General features: G+C 48.0%; 1 long non-coding RNA gene across 1 annotated transcript; it reads left to right on the top strand.

The window, feature by feature from the left end:
* The first annotated feature begins 551 nt into the window (after positions 1–551).
* LOC135973590 (uncharacterized) lies at positions 552–6,758 on the top strand. Its single transcript, XR_010590494.1, has 2 exons — positions 552–681; positions 4,571–6,758. It is a non-coding gene; the product is annotated as an uncharacterized LOC135973590 (long non-coding RNA).
* Positions 6,759–17,906: the final 11,148 nt, after the last annotated feature.

Raw genomic sequence — 17,906 nt, 5'->3', positions numbered from 1 at the left:
CCATAAGGGCCAACATTGTCTCTTCTTGTTTCTCAACCCAAAGATAGTTTTGGTTTTTCTGTAAAGTTTGAGCAAAATCTATTCAGCCATTTTAAAGTTATGCAAGCATGAACAGAGCCACCTTGAAATCCAGGTGCCAGCTCTCATGACTTCAGCATGAGTCGCACAGTGTTTTAAATGCTTCTTAAAGCCCCAGCTGCTGGATTCATTTGAAGACATCAGGATCTCAGATTCCATTTAAAAACAAAAATGTTAATTTCTAGCCCTCATGGCTGCAGAGAAAAGCTTGAAAATGTGATGCCTAAAGGCTCAAATGCCAGATGGCAAATGAAAAGAACCTAACATTTATTAATTTGTAATGATCTCATGATTTTTAAGACAAAGCTCATAATTTCTGGAGTGTGTCATGGGGTGGCTGGCTCCTTTAAGGGGAGCTAGGCAGAATCTACCAGTGACAAACTTAACTCATCTCCTCACATGAGGAGAATGATTCATGATGAGAGATATCATGTGACACAAGGGTCATGAGGCTAAATGAGGACACTGGCTATAGATAAGAGAGGCCTGAGAAAGCAAAGGGGGACAGCAATCAGTGAAGAGTCTACCTGAACTACCATGGCTAGTTCGGATCCTCTACCAGGTGGAAAAGACTGCAGCGAACCAGAGAGGATAGACCCTCAGGTAGGAGGAACTGGGTCCAGCTAGGGTCCTGGGGGAAGAGCCTTTATTCTCAGTTTATTTTTGTATTTGGAATCTCTGGAACAGGTGAGTGTTTATTTAAGGACTTAGCTGAGGGCCAAGTCAGTGCAGCAAGTCACAGCACCTGCCAAAGCAGGCTGAGCAGGGGACACTGAGGCAGGACTGCTTCAGAGTCACCCCAGGACATGGGGAGGGGATGTGTTCTTGCAAATTATTAGTCATGCAACAATGGGCATGATTAATAATTGTTCAGTGGTTGTAGATGGCTCTACTGCTGTAGCTAGGGTAAACTTCCTACCCCCACAAACATTCATGTAACATAGGAAGAGCTGAGCATTAGCATTTGAAAGCTCATGGAGGACAAGCCTCCAGACCAATAAACAAATGAAGAAATGTAATTATTAACTGAACTAAAAATCACAGAGCTATAATTCTCTGTTTTGTAAATGCGTGGGTTGAAATTTCCACTTAGTTTCAAGCTACAATATTATTTATAAGACAGTAGAGGCCCCAATGTGCTAGGTGCTGTACATACACAGAGTCAGAGCACTTGCAATCTGAACAGACAAGAAGGGAAGCAGAGGTGAAGTGACTTGCTCAGAGGTAGGCCTCAAACCCACATCTTCTGACTCCTGGTGCAGGGCCCTGGCCACTGGAGCATATTAGATTGCAGCAAAGAAGCATGGCCTTGTCTAGGTACACAAATAGGGACGGTGCACCATGCAAACAGTCTCCATGCAACGCAAGTTCCAGACACAGAACTTCTAGGGCTGCTCCCGTCACAAAGATGATGGAGAAGGAGGAGGAGGAGGAAGGTCTATAGTCCTGCCAACCCACCGCACCTGTTAGTGGAGCTGCCCAGCCAGATCAGAGGGGAACACACTGCAGTCTCCTCAGGGATGGGGCAGCACGCCCACCGCTCCTGGGCATGAATTAGTCCTGCCAGAGCTCTCCTGGAGCAGGGCGACCAGCTGCTGTTTTAATCTGAACGTGACGTGAATAGAAATTGATGTATTTAATGGGTTAACCATGAAGCAGGTTGGACCATCAAGGTGATGGAAGGAGTGAGAGGGCCTCTTATATGCACCCTGGCTGCCTTGGTTGCCTACACAGTCACTTTGGGGTGGGAGGGCTGTGAAAGGCCCCCATTTAACCCTCCATTTTCTCTGCAGCGTTGAGACGTGGAGGAGACCGTTTTCTCAATCAGGATTGTTCCATGGTCTCTAAGGATGTCATACTCCCCCCCCCGCCCCACCTCCCCACTACCCCATGCATTGTCCTCTTGGCTGGATCTCCATCAAGGGGGGTGAGGCTTCAAAAGAGGAGGATGAGCAGACAGACCGGAGGGTGGATGGAGCTTGTCACTGCTCAGGGAGCCTCCCCCCAACATCGGCTGATATACAAACTTCCCCCCAAACACACCCACAGTGACCCTTCCCCAGGAAGGTTGTCCTCAGGAAAATCCCCTTCTCCATGTGCGGCTCTCCACAACTTGCCAGCTGCTCCCGGAGTGCTCATAAATCACACAGGCAGCTGTTACCATCAGCATTTTCTTTCCCCCTTGAAGTAGCAGCAGCAGCTGCTGAGTCTGAAGTTAATTTCACAAATTAACCTGAGAATCCCCTACAGTTCCAGGGCGGTTAACCCCGCTCAGTCCACACAGGTGCCTGTGAGTAGCGGAGAACACAGCCTGTGCAAGCAGTGGGTCTGGGTGGCCCGGCCAGGCTCTCAAGGGGAAAGAATACCACCTGGTTGGAAAGAGAGAGAGAAAGAGGTTCCATACTGCAGCGGAAAGGCAAGTGGAGAAAGCAAGGAGCAATGTACTACAGAGGCAGCACCGGGGGGAGGGGAAGAAGCAGAGTGAGATGAGAGAAAGAGAAAGGCTGTTAGGACAGAGGGGGTGAGGGAAAGGCAGTGGGGGAGCTATACAAGGGGGAAAGAAGAGCAGGGTGTAATAGAGGGGGTAGCAGAAGAGTTGCATGCAGCCAACAAGTTACTCGTTGGCGATGTGGACACCTCTGTGGTCTGTTTCCTATGCCTTTAAACATTGAAGGCACCTGTGTCCAGACCTGTGTCCACTGAAGTTGATGGCAAAGTTCACATTGACTTCACTGGGGTGTGTTCAGGCCCTGAGCAGTATTCCCATAGTGTGCCTCTTCAGCCTCTTCCAGAGGAGTAGTGCACTCAATGGATTCCCCATGGAGACCTGGCTTTGTTCTCCTTCCTCTGAAACAAAGACCCTCCAGATTGAGAACATGTGCTTTGCCCTCCTGTGGGCCTGCCCAGAGTCTCCAGTCACTTCATTTTCCAGCGCTCTCTAGGCTGTTCTAATACTCTGCCCTTTCCCTGCCCCACTCTGTGATCCACCTTTCTAATGCACCTTCTCAATTCCCTCCAGCCCTCAGCTTAAGGATGCTAAAGACAGAGAGGGAAGGGAATAAAGGTGTCTCTTTCCCCCATTTCCCCAGTTCTGTGGCCATCTGAGGGATAGTCCTGTTCCTGGCATGTTTTAGAGCAGCCAGGGATATTCCAGGGTATTATGCCCACTTTCTCCCAAGTGCGACCCCAATGCCAGTGGCTGGGTGGGGGAGTATATGAGCTAATACAGCAGCTCTGCATCACCCAGGGATTTACTCATGCATGCAAATGACTCCTCGAGAGATTTTTAAGTCCTCTTTCCAGCTGCTTTAGTCCACCAGAGTGGATCTGAGAATTGGGCCCATAGTCTCTTAAAGGACAGTGCCCCTTTAAGGTGTTGGGCAGAGGTCTGATATGTGCTAGCTCTACCCACTGGAGTTTGCACAGAACACTCCCCAACCAGTTAAATCTGGGTCCATCCTTCTTTATTGCTCAAGGAAGTATTGGAGCCAAGGGAGCTCATTGTGACACAGAGACTGAACTGTTAAAAATCCCCTGGCATCACTTTTAGCAACCACAGTAGAAAAAAAAACAAAACACCCTGGAGCAGGAAACACATAAACTCACTAATGTAGATGAATGGATGGTGAGCGACCATAATTGATTCAGTTCTTTGTAACTAGAGACAAAGCTGGTGTAGAAATTCATTACATAGGCCAACTTGTGTTTTTCCTTGAAGATTTTTAATTAAATGATTAATTTTCTTTAAAAAAAAAAAAAGTGCGTGGCAGGAAGAAAGGCGGACAGTGACCATAACTGATTGAAACAAATAGGGTCTGGAGTCTCCTGGGTCACCTAAGGATGGCAGTCAGGGAAATGCAGACTTCATTAATGCCTACGTTAGTCCCATCCGCAGATGGACCGGAATCCCATCGGTTGGTCTATGGGTAGGCTTAGCAGAATTTAAATTTTTTATAATTTTGACAAAAAATAACAATGTTTATTTTTAAGCATTTTAAAATTTTTTATCAATTACAATTTTTACAGCTGTGGGAAATTATGAGGGTGAGGTCAGACAGTGGGGGCTGTCAGACAGTAATTATTTGACAGTAGATGTTGAGATTCAAAATGTCAAAATAAGGGAGAGGGATAGCTCAGTGGTCCAAGCATTGGCCTGCTAAACCCAGGGTTGTGAGTTCAATCCTTGAGGGGGCCACTTGGGGATCTGGGGCAAAATAAGTACTTGGTCCTGCTGGGTGAAGGCAGGGGGCTGGACTCAATGACCTGTCAAGGTCCCTTCCAGTTCTAGAAGATGGGATATCTCCATTTATTATTATTAAGCTTTATAACAGTTAAATACAGATTGTCAACATCACATGTCAAAATATAGGAAGTAAATATCCTTCAATCAAAATCTAATAAGTCCCCACGTGTGTTTGTCTTACTTTTCCTAGCTGTAAATTTCAATGATTATCGATGGAAATATATATTTTTTTGCTTTGTGTGTGTACAGAGAAATTGATGGTTACCGACGTTTACCGATAAAAATCGAATCCTGCCAAACCTATCTATGGGAAAGGAGTAGGTGGGACTGAGTCCGGTTCTTTGTCAACAACTACCCCACGCTGCAAAATTGCCACTCTTAGCTGGCACTAAGTAGCATCCTTTTTGATGGCCTGAGCAACAAAGATTTGAAGAAGTGTCTTCAGGATGTGAGCCCTTCAAGTCAGGATTGTGACACACGGGTGGGGCAGTGTGTGATGAAAGCTTCCATGATGACTGCCCCAGCTCTGCTTGTACTGTGGATAGAGGAATCCAGACTGTTAATCTGGCATCTCTCACTGGTACTGGATTCACCTTGCTGAGACCTTCTGGCTGAGCAAGGAGTTCATGCTCTCCATTTATCAAAGATGTGTGACACAATAGATAGGCCTTCACAATGTCTGACTGGGAGTTTAGACAGGGATCTGTGGTGTGAAAGCTACCCTGCTTGTGGCAGGCCTGGGGACCACTTGCTTTCTTATTTTAGGGTCCCTGGAAGAGGAGCTCCTAGATTAGGGTTTTCTCCTTCATCCCTTTAGCTGAGAGGTGGTTGGGGGTGGGGCTGCCCAGATGGGAAGGGGTTTGTGGCTATGTTAGTGTTATTGCTGTTTTTCGTTTGTGTACTGTGGTAGCAGCTGGAGGCCCAGCTGACGTCAGGGCTCCATTGTGCTAGGCCCTGTGTAAACAGAGAGTCAGAGACATTCCCTGCTCTGAAGAGCATTCACTCTACATAGACAAGAGAGAATTGAAGGGCAGGAGGGAAAATGAAGATACCCTGAGGGTAAGTGATTCGACCAAGGTCACACAGAGGCACAGTTAGTAACAGAAGCCAGGGGTGAAATCCTGATTCCATTGACGTCAAAGGCAGTTTTGCCATTGACTTCAGTTGGGCCATGATTTCACCCCAGATCTCTTGACTCTTAGTCCAGTCCCCTGAGCACTCGACCACACTGTCATCTCATTTTGTAGTGGCAATAGGAGTGCCAAACAATTTGCTTAGTATGAATGAATGGGTGTCTTCCTCCTTTTCTCTATTGGTCTGCCACCTCACCCTCCTATGACCTTTTCAGCAGGGTGAATGGGGAAGCCTGTTGATGGTACCTCAGCAACAGGGTATATAGTAGACAAGGGTTCAAAGTGTACACGCAGTAATTAAAGAAGAAAGGGGATAACAGTTGTGGGTATGAAGCCTGCCCTCTCCAGACCATTCATTGGGTAAAGGTAACTGGCAAGGGTAGTTTGCATGGTATTTGCGTGGGAGGCCTAGAACAAGCATATATATGTCAGAGGAGCAAGTGCTCATTTGGTTGTTTATTTGGTAGCTGCTGTGGGAGCCCATGTGTGTGTTCACAAATATAAAAAATATGAAATCAGTGTTGGGTCTGTTTGACTCTGATGACACTAACAAAGATCTTCAATCTCGGAGAAGGAAGCTAAAATTCCACAGGGCCCTAGTGTAATAGAGAGAGAGAGAACCTGAAGCACTGGGTTTGGTGCAAAATTTGAGGTTTGAACAGAGGCTGTAAACAAAAGTTAGGCCATGTATTAAAGCAGATGCTTACAAGTTCACTGTTTAGTATATGAACTTGACAAAGTTGCTGCTAGTGTACTGAGCACTGGATATTTACATACATGTATTCCAGCTAGCACAGACACATCCCAATTTAATACAGTAGAACCTCAGTTACAAACACCAGAATTACGAACTGACCAGTCAACGACATGCCTCATTTGGAACCAGAAGTATGCCATCAGCCAGCAGCAAAGACCCCAAAACAAACAAACAAACAAAAAAACAAATACAGGACATACTGTGTTAAACGTAAACTACTAAAAAAGGGGAAGGCAGCATTATTTTTTCTGCATAGTGAAGTTTCAAAGCTGTATTAAGTCAATGTTCAGTTGTAAATTTTCAAAGAACAACCATAATGTTTTGTTCAGAGTTACAAACAACCTACATTCCCAAGGTGCTCGTAACTCTGAGGTTCTACTTTACAAAATAAGATGGTTTGACAAAATAATGAATAGAAATGTTTTATCCAAGATATTAAGAACAATGCGAGGTAACAAATGCTGTGAAACACATAAGGTGATATGTAAGTTGTCTCAGTCAATAAATTTTGGGGTACTTGGACGTAACCCTTTCTGGGTCTGCTAAATTAGTAGACTGCTCTATTTGCTGTTAGTACTAATAACATTGGAGCTCCAAGGACAGAAGAACTGGGCAGCCTAAACAGCGTTACTAAGGCAATGACATTCCAGCCTTCAACACTTATTTCCAAGTTTTATTGTCCTGATGTGAAAAACACAGTGCATTAAACAGAGAGAGAGCCCAGCTATCTTTTGTGGAATAGTAAATACAGTAAGTCACGTAAGCCTGACCTGTATCTCATAATTCATCATATCTTTTTTCCAGCACCACAGTTGGGTAGGGCTGGGCCCAGTTTATGAGCAGATTCCATCCACATGCAGTGTGAGCCACCATTTGAGTTTGTTGGGGGGGTTGTCTGGATGGTTTCATATTCCGTGTTCTATCACTGTCTCTCTAGACGTCCACAGCCTCTCTCGCCATGTATTCTTGCACAGAGAACAGTTTTAGGCAGTCAGTACAGAGTCATTCTGGCACCGGAGTCACAGCCAAACCACTGTATTTGGCACCTTTTGATGACTGTAGTCACACACTACATTTCAATTTCCAGGAATTGCTTTTAGGGGAGGAAAAGTTGCCAACAGATAAAGAGAATTAATTTATGAAAGAACAATAATTAAAGCAAACTCTTTCCTGAGTGGCATGTAACGTTTGGAGGGCTTTACTGTTGCTGTCCTCAAAAGTACAGCCTGACCTTTCAGACCAACTCCTAGCTTCCTTTTTAAAGAAAGTGTGAAGAAAAGGGAAGTAATGAGTAACAGACAAGGTCATGGAAGCTCCCATATGCCCGTCTCCCTAGGCACTGGTTTATTCAATATCTTCATTAATGATCTGGAGGATGGCGTGGACTGCACTCTCAGCAAGTTTGCAGATGACACTAAACTGGGAGGAGTGGTAGATATGCTGGAGGGTAGGGACAGGATACAGAGGGACCTAGACAAATTAGAGGATTGGGCCAAAAGAAACCTGATGAGGTTCAACAAGGACAAGTGCAGAGTCCTGCACTTAGGACGGAAGAATCCCATGCACTGTTACAGACTAGGGACCGAATGGCTAGGAAGCAGTTCTACAGAAAAGGACCTAGGGGTTACAGTGGACGAGAAGCTGGATATGAGTCAACAGTGTGCCCTTGTTGCCAAGAAGGCTAATGGCATTTTGGGCTGTATAAGTAGGGGCATTGCCAGCAGATCGAGGGACGTGATCGTTCCCCTCTATTCGACATTGGTGAGGCATCATCTGGAGTACTGTGTCCAGTTTTGGGCCCTACACTACAAGAAGGATGTGGAAAAATTGGAAAGAGTCCAGGGGAGGGCAATGAAAATGATTAGGGGGCTGGAGCACATGACTTATGAGGAGAGGCTGAGGGAACTGGGATCGTTTAGTCTGCAGAAGAGAAGAATATGGGGGGATTTGATAACTGCTTTCAACTACCTGAAAGGGGGTTCCAAAGAGGATGGATCTAGACTATTCTCAGTAGTACCTGATGACAGAACAAGGAGTAATGGTCTCAAGTTGCAGTTGGGGAGGTTTAGGTTGGATATTAGGAAAAACTTTTTCACTAGGAGGGTGGTGAAGCACTGGAATGTGTTACCTAGGGAGGTGGTGGAATCTCCCTTCTTAGAGGTTTTTAAGGTCAGGTTGACAAAGCCCTGTCTGGGATGATTTAGTTGGGAATTGGTCCTGCTTTGAGCAGGGGGTTGGACTAGATGACCTCCTGAGGTCCCTTCCAACCCTGATATTCTATGATTCTTCATTAGGGTTTCAAGGTTATGCCAGAGAACATGCTTCCTACATCACCAGGGGTTGAGGTCTCAGGTACTCTGCCCTCCAGAACTTTTCTCAGAGTGAGACTCCCATGTGCTCTCTCTCATTGATATGATTCTCAGCTCTCCCTTATTGCAGGGCAGTTTCATTCACACCCTTCTCTCTTCTTATTCTCTTGCAATAGTATCCAAAGCTCCCTCAAGGCAACTCATTCCTGACCAGTGGCACCCCTGCTTCACTAGTCCTGCTTCTCCATGCAGCTCAATCTTGACAGGCAGCTCACATTCCTATTCTCCTCCTTCCCCTACACTTCACCCCACCCCACCATTCACAGCTCTGATAATTCACTTCAGTCCTGACATGCAGCATCCCCTTCTACTCTTGTCCTACCACAGATTTGCCAATGCACTTCAGTTTCAGCTTGCAGCCCGCTCTGCAATTCCAGTCCTGAGAACCCTCTCACATTGCGCAGCTGATGCACCTCAGTCTTACCCTGCAGAATCACTATTGGTATGTTCATGGCCCCTACTTCTCGGATACTTCCAGTCATGCCAAACACAGTGTTGTTTCAAGCCAGGACAAGAACGAGAGATCAGCAAACTCATTTATCTTTTGCTCTACACCCAGATATCAAGATGGGTGAAAGGTGAATTAGCCCAAATGTCTGTAGCCTGTAGATGAATCCGATTTAGTCACTGCACTGGATGATTGGTAACACTGACACTGTCATAGCATTCATGAGAGACAAGTGCCATTTGGACTGACAGACCGAAAAGGTCCACCTCAGTTCATGCCCAGGGCTCAGTGAGGAACATCCCCATGCCCCATCTTTCAGGAGAATTCCAGTGAGGGTGGTTATTGTGAATGTGATATGGGCCAGAGCTGAAACATTGAGGTCTTGATCTGGAGTTAAACTTCCTACCAAAGTCTGGACCTGAGTATCTGGGACCTGTTGTACTATGAAATGTGACTCATTGGGTGAACACCCCATAGCCAACTCTAGCAACCTCCTCTAGACAGTAACTTGTTCTGCAATGAGAGAATCAAGGGGTGTTCTTAGGTCTGGCACGCTCCCTGCTGGGAGCAACTAGCTGCTTTAATCAGATCTCATGGCTTCAGGGCTTCCATGTATCAGAGCGGCCCCCCAAAATTATTACCCACCCCTCATCTCTGGTTCCGTTCTTATGAGATCTGAAGGCATCAGCCAGGCCAGCAGAATCTGCCTACGTCTGCTTAGATGACCCCCATGATGGATTTCACTGAAGCGAGGAGACAAAGCTGAGTGGAGGATAAAAAAAAAAAAAAGAGAGAGAGAGTAAAACATAAAGAGCTCCCTTTTTCAGCTGACTGTCCCTAGAGGCTAAGGAATCAAACCAGCAATTTACAGAAGTGTTCAGACCAGAGGAAGAGAGAGGGGAAAAAAATAACTTAGTCGGCAGGATTGGGTTGCTGGCTTTGTCATTCCTGCTTTTTGTGTTTTGAGCGATTATGATTAAAACACACAGATCTGACTGAGTAAGCACTCTGCATTAGTTGGGGATCAGGCTTTTATTTATTTTTGGTTTTGTTTCCCGTGCAGAAGGTGTAACGAGTACAAGGATTAGAAGGCGAAAGAAAAATATCCCCAAACAGGTTGACATGGAAAATTACACGGAACCTGGGCAGCAGGGAATCACTGGGCTTTCCAGGCGAAGGGAATAAATCTTTCATAAAGGATGGAGCTGTCCTTTTTTCTCCCCCTTAACATAACTCTTTAAGCTTCGGTCCAGCAGCTCTGGAATTTAATTCGATGAGATGGAGTTGATTAAGAACACGCATGCTTTTGCAGATATTGTGCAGTCTGGGGAAAGGCAGCTGGGACAGATCCCTCTGAGACAACAAGGCAGCCTTTTTCTGCTGACGGATGACATTCCAACAGCTAAATCCCTGATTATTAGAGAAATGCCAATGTGCCAATACTCAGTTGTGCCAAATCTTTTTACATACATATGCACATATACATGGAGCTATGGCACAAAATGCCAGTCCCAGAGATTAGAAAGCTGGTGCATACACCTGGAAGTATGACACCAGCATAGCTATATTAAAACAATGCTGGGATTTCCTACACCTAGAAAGTAGTGGCAGCCCTCTTAAGTGAATAGGCCTAAGTGGACCAGAAATTGCCCATAGATGTGTACAGAGATAATTATGGCATTAGCACCACTGAATTAAATGACATGTTACCTACCAGCCAGGGAGGGCATCTTGGGTGCTGAGCATTAAATGCAGCTTCTGAATGAAGGGCAGGCAACGCCAGTTTCTCCTTTCCCTGCAACAGATTCACATTGCTGGGCTGGTGATGCAGTCAGAGCATTAACAATAGCAGGACAGTGCCAATGGTGGCTACAACGAGGGGTGGTGAGGAGAGGAACTGGGCAAAGGAGACAGAGCTAGAACTTAATCTACCTTCCAAACTCCATCGGGCTGAATTCTTTTTTCTTAGGTATTTATATAGCTCCCCTGCCCCCCCATCATCCTAGTGTCTGACCACCTAACACTTTTGCACCCCTGGGACACAGGGCTATTATCACCATTTTAGAGATGGGGAATTGAGTCACAGAGAGGCTAAGTGACTTGCTCAAGGTGAATCAGGAAGACTGTAGCAGAGCTGGGAATTGACCTTGCTTCATCTTGGATCTCATTTGCACTTGGATAACCTCCTGGAAGCCAGGGGATTTGCATGAGGGCAGAATCTGGAGTGGGCTAGTCCAGTGCGAGCAGAAGCCTGGGAGTCAGGACTCCCGTGTTCTACTCCCGACCCTGCCAGAGTGAACGTGGACGAGCCACTTTAGTGCATCCATTTCCTCATCTGTACAGCAGGGAGAAGAATCCTGCACAGTGGGATGGTAATGGTGTTTAATGAAGGCCTGCCACCTGCTCAGGGCCGCCCAGAGGGGGGGGCAAGTGGGGCAATTTGCCCCAGGACCCCACGAGAGTTTTTCAGAGCCCCTAGAGTGGGGCTTCTTCCGCTCCAGGTCTTCTGTGGCAATTTGGTGGCGGGGGGTCCTTGTGCCCGGGACCGGCCGCCAAAGTGCCCTGAAGACCCACAGGGGGGGGCCCTTCCGCCCCGGGACCTGCTGCCGAAGCGCCGTGTCTTCGGTGGCAATTCCCGCCGATGACGACCCCAGGCCCCCTGAATCCTCTAGGCGACCCTGCACTTGCTTGGAGATCCTTATGTGAAAGGTGCTAGAGACGGGCATGATATTCTATGCACTCCTTATCCCGATGCTGAGAAATGTTCCTGCCCTCATAACAGGTGTTCTGTACGTGTTTAAAAGAAATCCAGGCTCCTCTCTGTAACTCACCAACCTCTGTGTGTGTGTGTGGCCTGGTCTACACTACGACTTTAATTCGGTTTTATCAGCATTAATTCGAATTTACCCTGCAACCGTCCACACAACAACGCCATTTATTTCGAAATAAAGGGCCCTTTAAATCGATTTCTGTACTCCACCCCGACGAGCGGAGTAGCGCCAAAATCGATTTTAACATTTCGAATTAGGGATAGTGTGGCCGCAATTCGATGGTATTGGCCTCCGGGAGCTATCCCACAGTGCATCATTGTGACCGCTCTGGACAGCAATCTAAACTCGGATGCACTGGCCAGGTAGACAGGAAAAGCCCCGGGAACATTTGAATTTCATTTCCTGTTTGCCCAGCGTGGAGAGCACAGGTGACCACAGATAGCTCATCAGGACAGGTAACCATGCAGGCCGATAATCGAAAAAGAGCACCAGCATGGACCGTGAGGGAGGTACTGGATCTGATCGCTATATGGGGAGAGGATTCAGTGCTAGCAGAACTTCGTTCTAAAAGACGAAATGCCAAAACTTTTGAAAAAATCTCCAAGGGCATGATAGAGAGAGGCCACAATAGGGACTCAGATCAGTGCCGCGTGAAAGTCAAGGAGCTCAGACAAGCCTATCAAAAAACAAAGGAGGCAAACGGTCGCTCTGGGTCAGAGCCGCGGACATGCCGCTTCTACGCCGAGCTGCATGCAATTCTAGGGGGGCCGCCACCACTACCCCACCTGTGATTGTGGATTCCGGGTCGGGGATAGTCTCATCAGCTACACCTGAGGATTCTGCCGATGGGGGAGAGGAGGAGGAGGAGGAGGATGAGCTTGCAGAGAGCACACAGCACTCCGTTCTCCCCAACAGCCAGGATCTTTTTCTCAGCCTGACTGAAGTACCCTCCCAACCCTCCCAAGCCAGTATCCAAGACCCTGACCCCATGGAAGGGACCTCAGGTGAGTTTACCTTTTAAAATATAAAACTTGTTTTAAAAGCAAACGGTTTTTAATGATTACTTTTCCCTGAGGACTTGGGATGCATTCGCGGTCAGTTCAGCTACTGGAAAAGTCTGTTAACGTGTCTGGGGATGGAGCGGAAATCCTCCAGGGACATCTCCATGAAGCTCTCCTGGAGGTACTCCAAAAGCCTTGCCACAAGGTTTCTGGGCAGTGCAGCCTTATTCCGTCCTCCATGGTAGGATACTTGACCACGCCATGCTTGCAGCAAGTAATCTGGTATCATTGCCTGACAAAGCCTGGCAGCGTACGGTCCTGGTGTTTGCTGGCATTCAAGCAACATCCGTTCTTTATCTTGTTGTGTAATCCTCAGGAGAGTGATATCACTCATGGTAACCTGGTTGAAATACGGGAACTTAATTAAGGGAACAGAGGTGGCCGTTCCTACTGGGCTGTTTGCCTGTGGCTGAAAATAAATCCTTCCCTGCAGTTAGCCAAGCGCAGATGGGAAATTGGCCCTGAGCTTTTCGCGTTTGGCTAGCAGGGATCTTCCCTGTTACCAGCCACGCGGTGGGGGGAGGGGTACCGTGATCATCCCAGAGAATTTATGGCGGGAGGGGGGTGGCGGGGGGGTGGTTAGTTTGGTTCCTGCAGGGATCTTCCCTGATACCAGCCACGGGGTGGGGGGAGGGGTACAGCGATCATCCCAGAGAATTCATGGCGGGAGGGGGGGGGGTGGTTAGTTTGTTTTCTGCTGCTGCTGAATGTTAACAGAAAAACCGCAGCACTCTACGGGCTTTGCTTGGTATGTGGGAAAGGAGGGCGCAGAAGCCGTAAGACAATGGCTTACCATGGCCGCATGCAAGCCGAATTCTGTTGCCCGGACCTGTGATCTCTAGCAGCAAAGCCACAGGCACTCAGTATTAAGAGGCAAAATGCGACCTTGCACAGAAATCACATGTGCTATGTAATGTGAATAGTGTTGGTCACCGTGAAAGAGTATAAGCATTGTTCTGCAAAATGTATCTTTTTAAACAATTCTCTCTTTTTTCCCCTCCCTACAGCAGCTGCAAATTCCTCAAGCCTCCCTCCTCCATCCCAAAGGCTATCACAGATAAGGCGTCATAAGAAGAAGACACGAGACGAGATGTTTGCAGAAATTATGGAATCCAGCCGCAGTGACAGAGCTCATCTGAATGAGTGGAAGGAAACAGTTTCAAAGTATAGGAAAGAAGCCAGTGAACATGAGGACAGGAGGGACCAACGTGAGGACAGGAGGGACGCTCGAGATGAGAGGTGGCGGCAGGAAGATCAGAGGAGGCAGGATGCAACGCTGGGGCTGCTGCGTGAGCAAACAGACATGCTCCGGCGTCTGGTGGAGCTTCAGGAACGGCTGCAGGAAAACAGACTGCCGCTACAGCCCCTGTACCCCCCTCCCCATGTTCCATATCCTCCTCACCCAGACGTGTAAGAACGTGTTGGGGGAGGCTCCGTACACCTTCCCATTCCACCCCAGTGGACAGCCCAAGCAAAAGCCTGTCATTTTTTTAACCTTTTTTTAGTGGCCTTTTCCATCCCACCGATCCTCCTCCCAAATCCCACTCGGGTTCCCTCCCTCTTTTTCTAATCTATTAATAAAGAATAAATGATTTTTAAATGATAGTGACTTTATTTGGTTTGAAAGCAAGCTGGGGGAAAGGGGAGGGTGGGTTCCTTACAGAAAATGAGTCAATAAAGGGGGCAGGTTTTCATGAAGGAGAAACAAACAGATATTTCACACTGTAGCCTGGCCAGTCATGAAACTGGTTTTCAAAGCTTCTCTGATGCACAGCACTTCCTGGTGTGCTCTTCTAATCGCCCTGGTGTCTGGCTGCGCGTAATCAGCAGCCAGGCGATTTGCCTCAGCCTCCCACCCCACCATAAAGGTCTCCCCCTTACTTTCACAGAGATTGTGGAGCACGCAGCAAGCAGAAATAACAATGGGGAGATTTCTTTGGCTGAGGTCAGAGCGAGTCAATAATGAATGCCAGCGACCTTTTAAACGGCCAAATGCACATTCTACCACCATTCTGCACTTGCTCAGCCTGTAGTTGAACAGCTCCTGACTCCTGTCCAGGCTGCCTGTGTATGGCTTCATGAGCCATGGCATTAAGGGGTAGGCTGGGTCCCCAAGAATAACTATTGGCATTTCAACATCCCCAACGGTTATTTTCTGGTCCGGAAAGTAAGTCCCTTGCTGCAGCCCTTTAAACAGAGTAGTGTTCCTGAAGACGCGAGCGTCATGAACCCTTCCCGCCCAGCCCGCGTTGATGTTGGTGAAACGTCCCTTGTGATCCACAAGTGCTTGCAGCACCATTGAAAAGTACCCCTTGCAGTTTATGTACTCGGTGGCTTGGTGCTCCGGTGCCAAGATAAGGATATGGGTTCCATCTATCGCCCCACCACAGTTTGGGAAATGTGCAGGCCATAGTGGATGGCTTTGCTGCAATGGGATTCCCTGAGTCACTAACTTTCGTAGCAGCACCTGAGTGATTGCTTTGGCTACTTGCATCACAGCAGCCCCCACCGTAGATTTGCCCACTCCAAATTGATTCCCAACTGACCGGTAGCTGTCTGGCGTTGCAAGCTTCCACAGGGCTATCGCCACGCGCTTCTCAACTGTGAGGGCTGCTCTCATCTTGGTATTCTGGCGTTTCAGGGCAGGGGACAGCAAGTCACAAAGTTCCATGAAAGTGCCCTTATGCATGCGAAAGTTCCACAGCCACTGGGAATCGTCCCAGACCTGCAACACTATGCGGTCCCACCAGTCTGTGCTTGTTTCCCTTGCCCAGAATCGGCGTTCTATGGATAGAACCTCCCCATTAACAACATGATCTCCAAAGCACCGGGGCCCGTGGTTTCACAGAATTCTGTGTCCGTGTCCATGTCCATGTCCTCATCATGCTTGTCGCTGCGCTGCCGCCGCCGCTGCCTCCTCGCCTCGTTTTTCTGGTCCTGGCTCAGCATAAACTCCACGAGAACGCGCGAGGTGTTTACAATGTTCATGACTGCTGTCTTGAGCTGAGCGGGCTCCATGCTTGCTGTGGTATGGAGTCTGCAGTGTTCACCCAGGAAAAAAGGCGCGAAATGGTTGTCTGCCGTCCGTTGCTTTCATGCAGGGAGGGAGGAGGTGAGGCTGTACCCAGAACCACCTGCGACGATGTTTTTTGTCCCATCAGGCACTGGGATCTCAACCCAGAATTCCAATGGGCGCGGGAGACTGCAGGAACTATGGGATAGCTATGGGATAGCTACCCAGAGTGCAACGCTGCAGAAATCGACACTAGCCCCAGTACTTGGACGCACACCGCCGAATTAATGTGCTTAGTGTGGCCGCATACATTTCGACTTTATACAATCTGTTTCCCAAATTCGAATTATATAAATTCGGATTAATCCCGTAGTGTAGACATACCCTGTGTGTAGCAGGGTGGTGAGGAATGGAACAGCGCCCCCTTCAGGCCATGCATAGGCCTATCCACAAGCCAAAACCATAGCCCCTCAACATTAGCTGGACAGTGCCACACAAAGACCCCAGGAAGTTCACAGGATTGAGCCCAAAGAACAGGAGGCCTCAGCCCATCCAGGGGTAAAAGACAGGAGAGGATCCAAATCCCCAGTACAAAACAATGCAGATAAAAAAGAGCTGGTGAGTGCATCCCCCCTCAGCCGAGCTGCCTGTGAGTAGCAGAGCGAGGGCCCGCAGGATCTCTCTGTCCATAACAAGGCCTTCTCATGCCCAGCTGAGCACATCACCAAAGCAGCCTTCCCGGCTCAGGGAAGGAGAGCGTGTCAGGCTCCCACTGGTGCTCCATCTACAAACTATCCAGCGAGGCAGCATGCGCTTGCACTCTCGCTCTGCTGCTCTCTCCGGAGAAGGGCAGCTGTGTGTGAAACAGGGTCATCTTTTTTCCATGAACTCAGCAGGAACAAAACAAAAACAAACAAACAACTTCTGATGGCAACTAAATAGGAGGGAGCCAGCAGGGGAGGAAGGAGAGAGTGGGCAATGGGGGGCTAGTGCAGGCAGCAGCAGGTGGACCGTACCCTGCTTCTGGTGCTTCCCTGCTTCTTTAACAAGGCCTATGTGCTGCAGCTCAGATATTTCTTTTCCTCAGTTGCACCCCCTTTTTTCCTCTCCTTCTCTTGCTCCTTCCTTTCTGCCCCACTTACCTGCTTTCTTTTTCTTTCATTCCTTCCCACCTCTTTTGCCCACTCTCTCCTTCCTTACTCCCACTCCTCCCCACGTCTGCAGACAGACGTCTCATCTGACATGGGTGAGTCATCCTGGTGCATCACCCCCCCGATCCTGCTCTCTGAAACACAAGTCGATGGTGGGGGACGGGGTAAGACACAGACAGGAAGAGTGGTGTAAAAGACATTTGTTCCATGGCTGCCCCTGTTCTCTGGATAAAGAGAATCCTACTTCCCAGGGCTCAAAATGAGGTTGAAAATGGATGTGAACAAAATCTCAGGGCTCAATTCATCATTGCCTGAACCAGGTGGATAGCACTGCTGTGACTCAGGAGACCACAAGTCTATTTCTGGCTCTGCCATTGGCCTGCTAGGTCACCTTGGGCAAGTCACTTTAACTCTCCATGCCTCGGTTTCCCCATCTGTAAAATGGGGGTAATATACTGATCTCCTTTGTTAGGGGCATTGTGATCGATAGTTGAAAAGGGCTATGGATATAGCTTATATGTTTATATTTGGTATTTATACCAGGGCAGAGTGGGTGCCAAATGATATCACTCTGATCTGTCAGTGTCTGCACTGCCGTAAACGATCACACGGGATGCAAGGCAATGATGAAATTGGTTTCCCAGCTCGCCCCCTACTGCTGAACCCCAGAGCCTACCCACCTTCAGGCATAAGAGTGAGGCAGCGTGGCCTGATTAGAGCTAGATTGATCTTGCTTCTAACTCTGGTTAAGTCGCTGACCCCTCTGGTTGACCTTGGGTAATTCCCTTGATCTCCACACACCACAGAGCTGGGGAATTGGGCTAGAAGCAGATTTGGAGACTTAAGTGCATAAGGACAGCCCCAAACTGACCTGAGCTTCAA

This window comes from Chrysemys picta, chromosome 9 (assembly GCF_011386835.1).
Source record: "Chrysemys picta bellii isolate R12L10 chromosome 9, ASM1138683v2, whole genome shotgun sequence".
NCBI classification, from domain to species: domain Eukaryota; kingdom Metazoa; phylum Chordata; order Testudines; family Emydidae; genus Chrysemys; species Chrysemys picta.
Note: the sequence above shows the minus strand (reverse complement) of the source record. Positions and strands in the feature narration are given on the sequence as shown.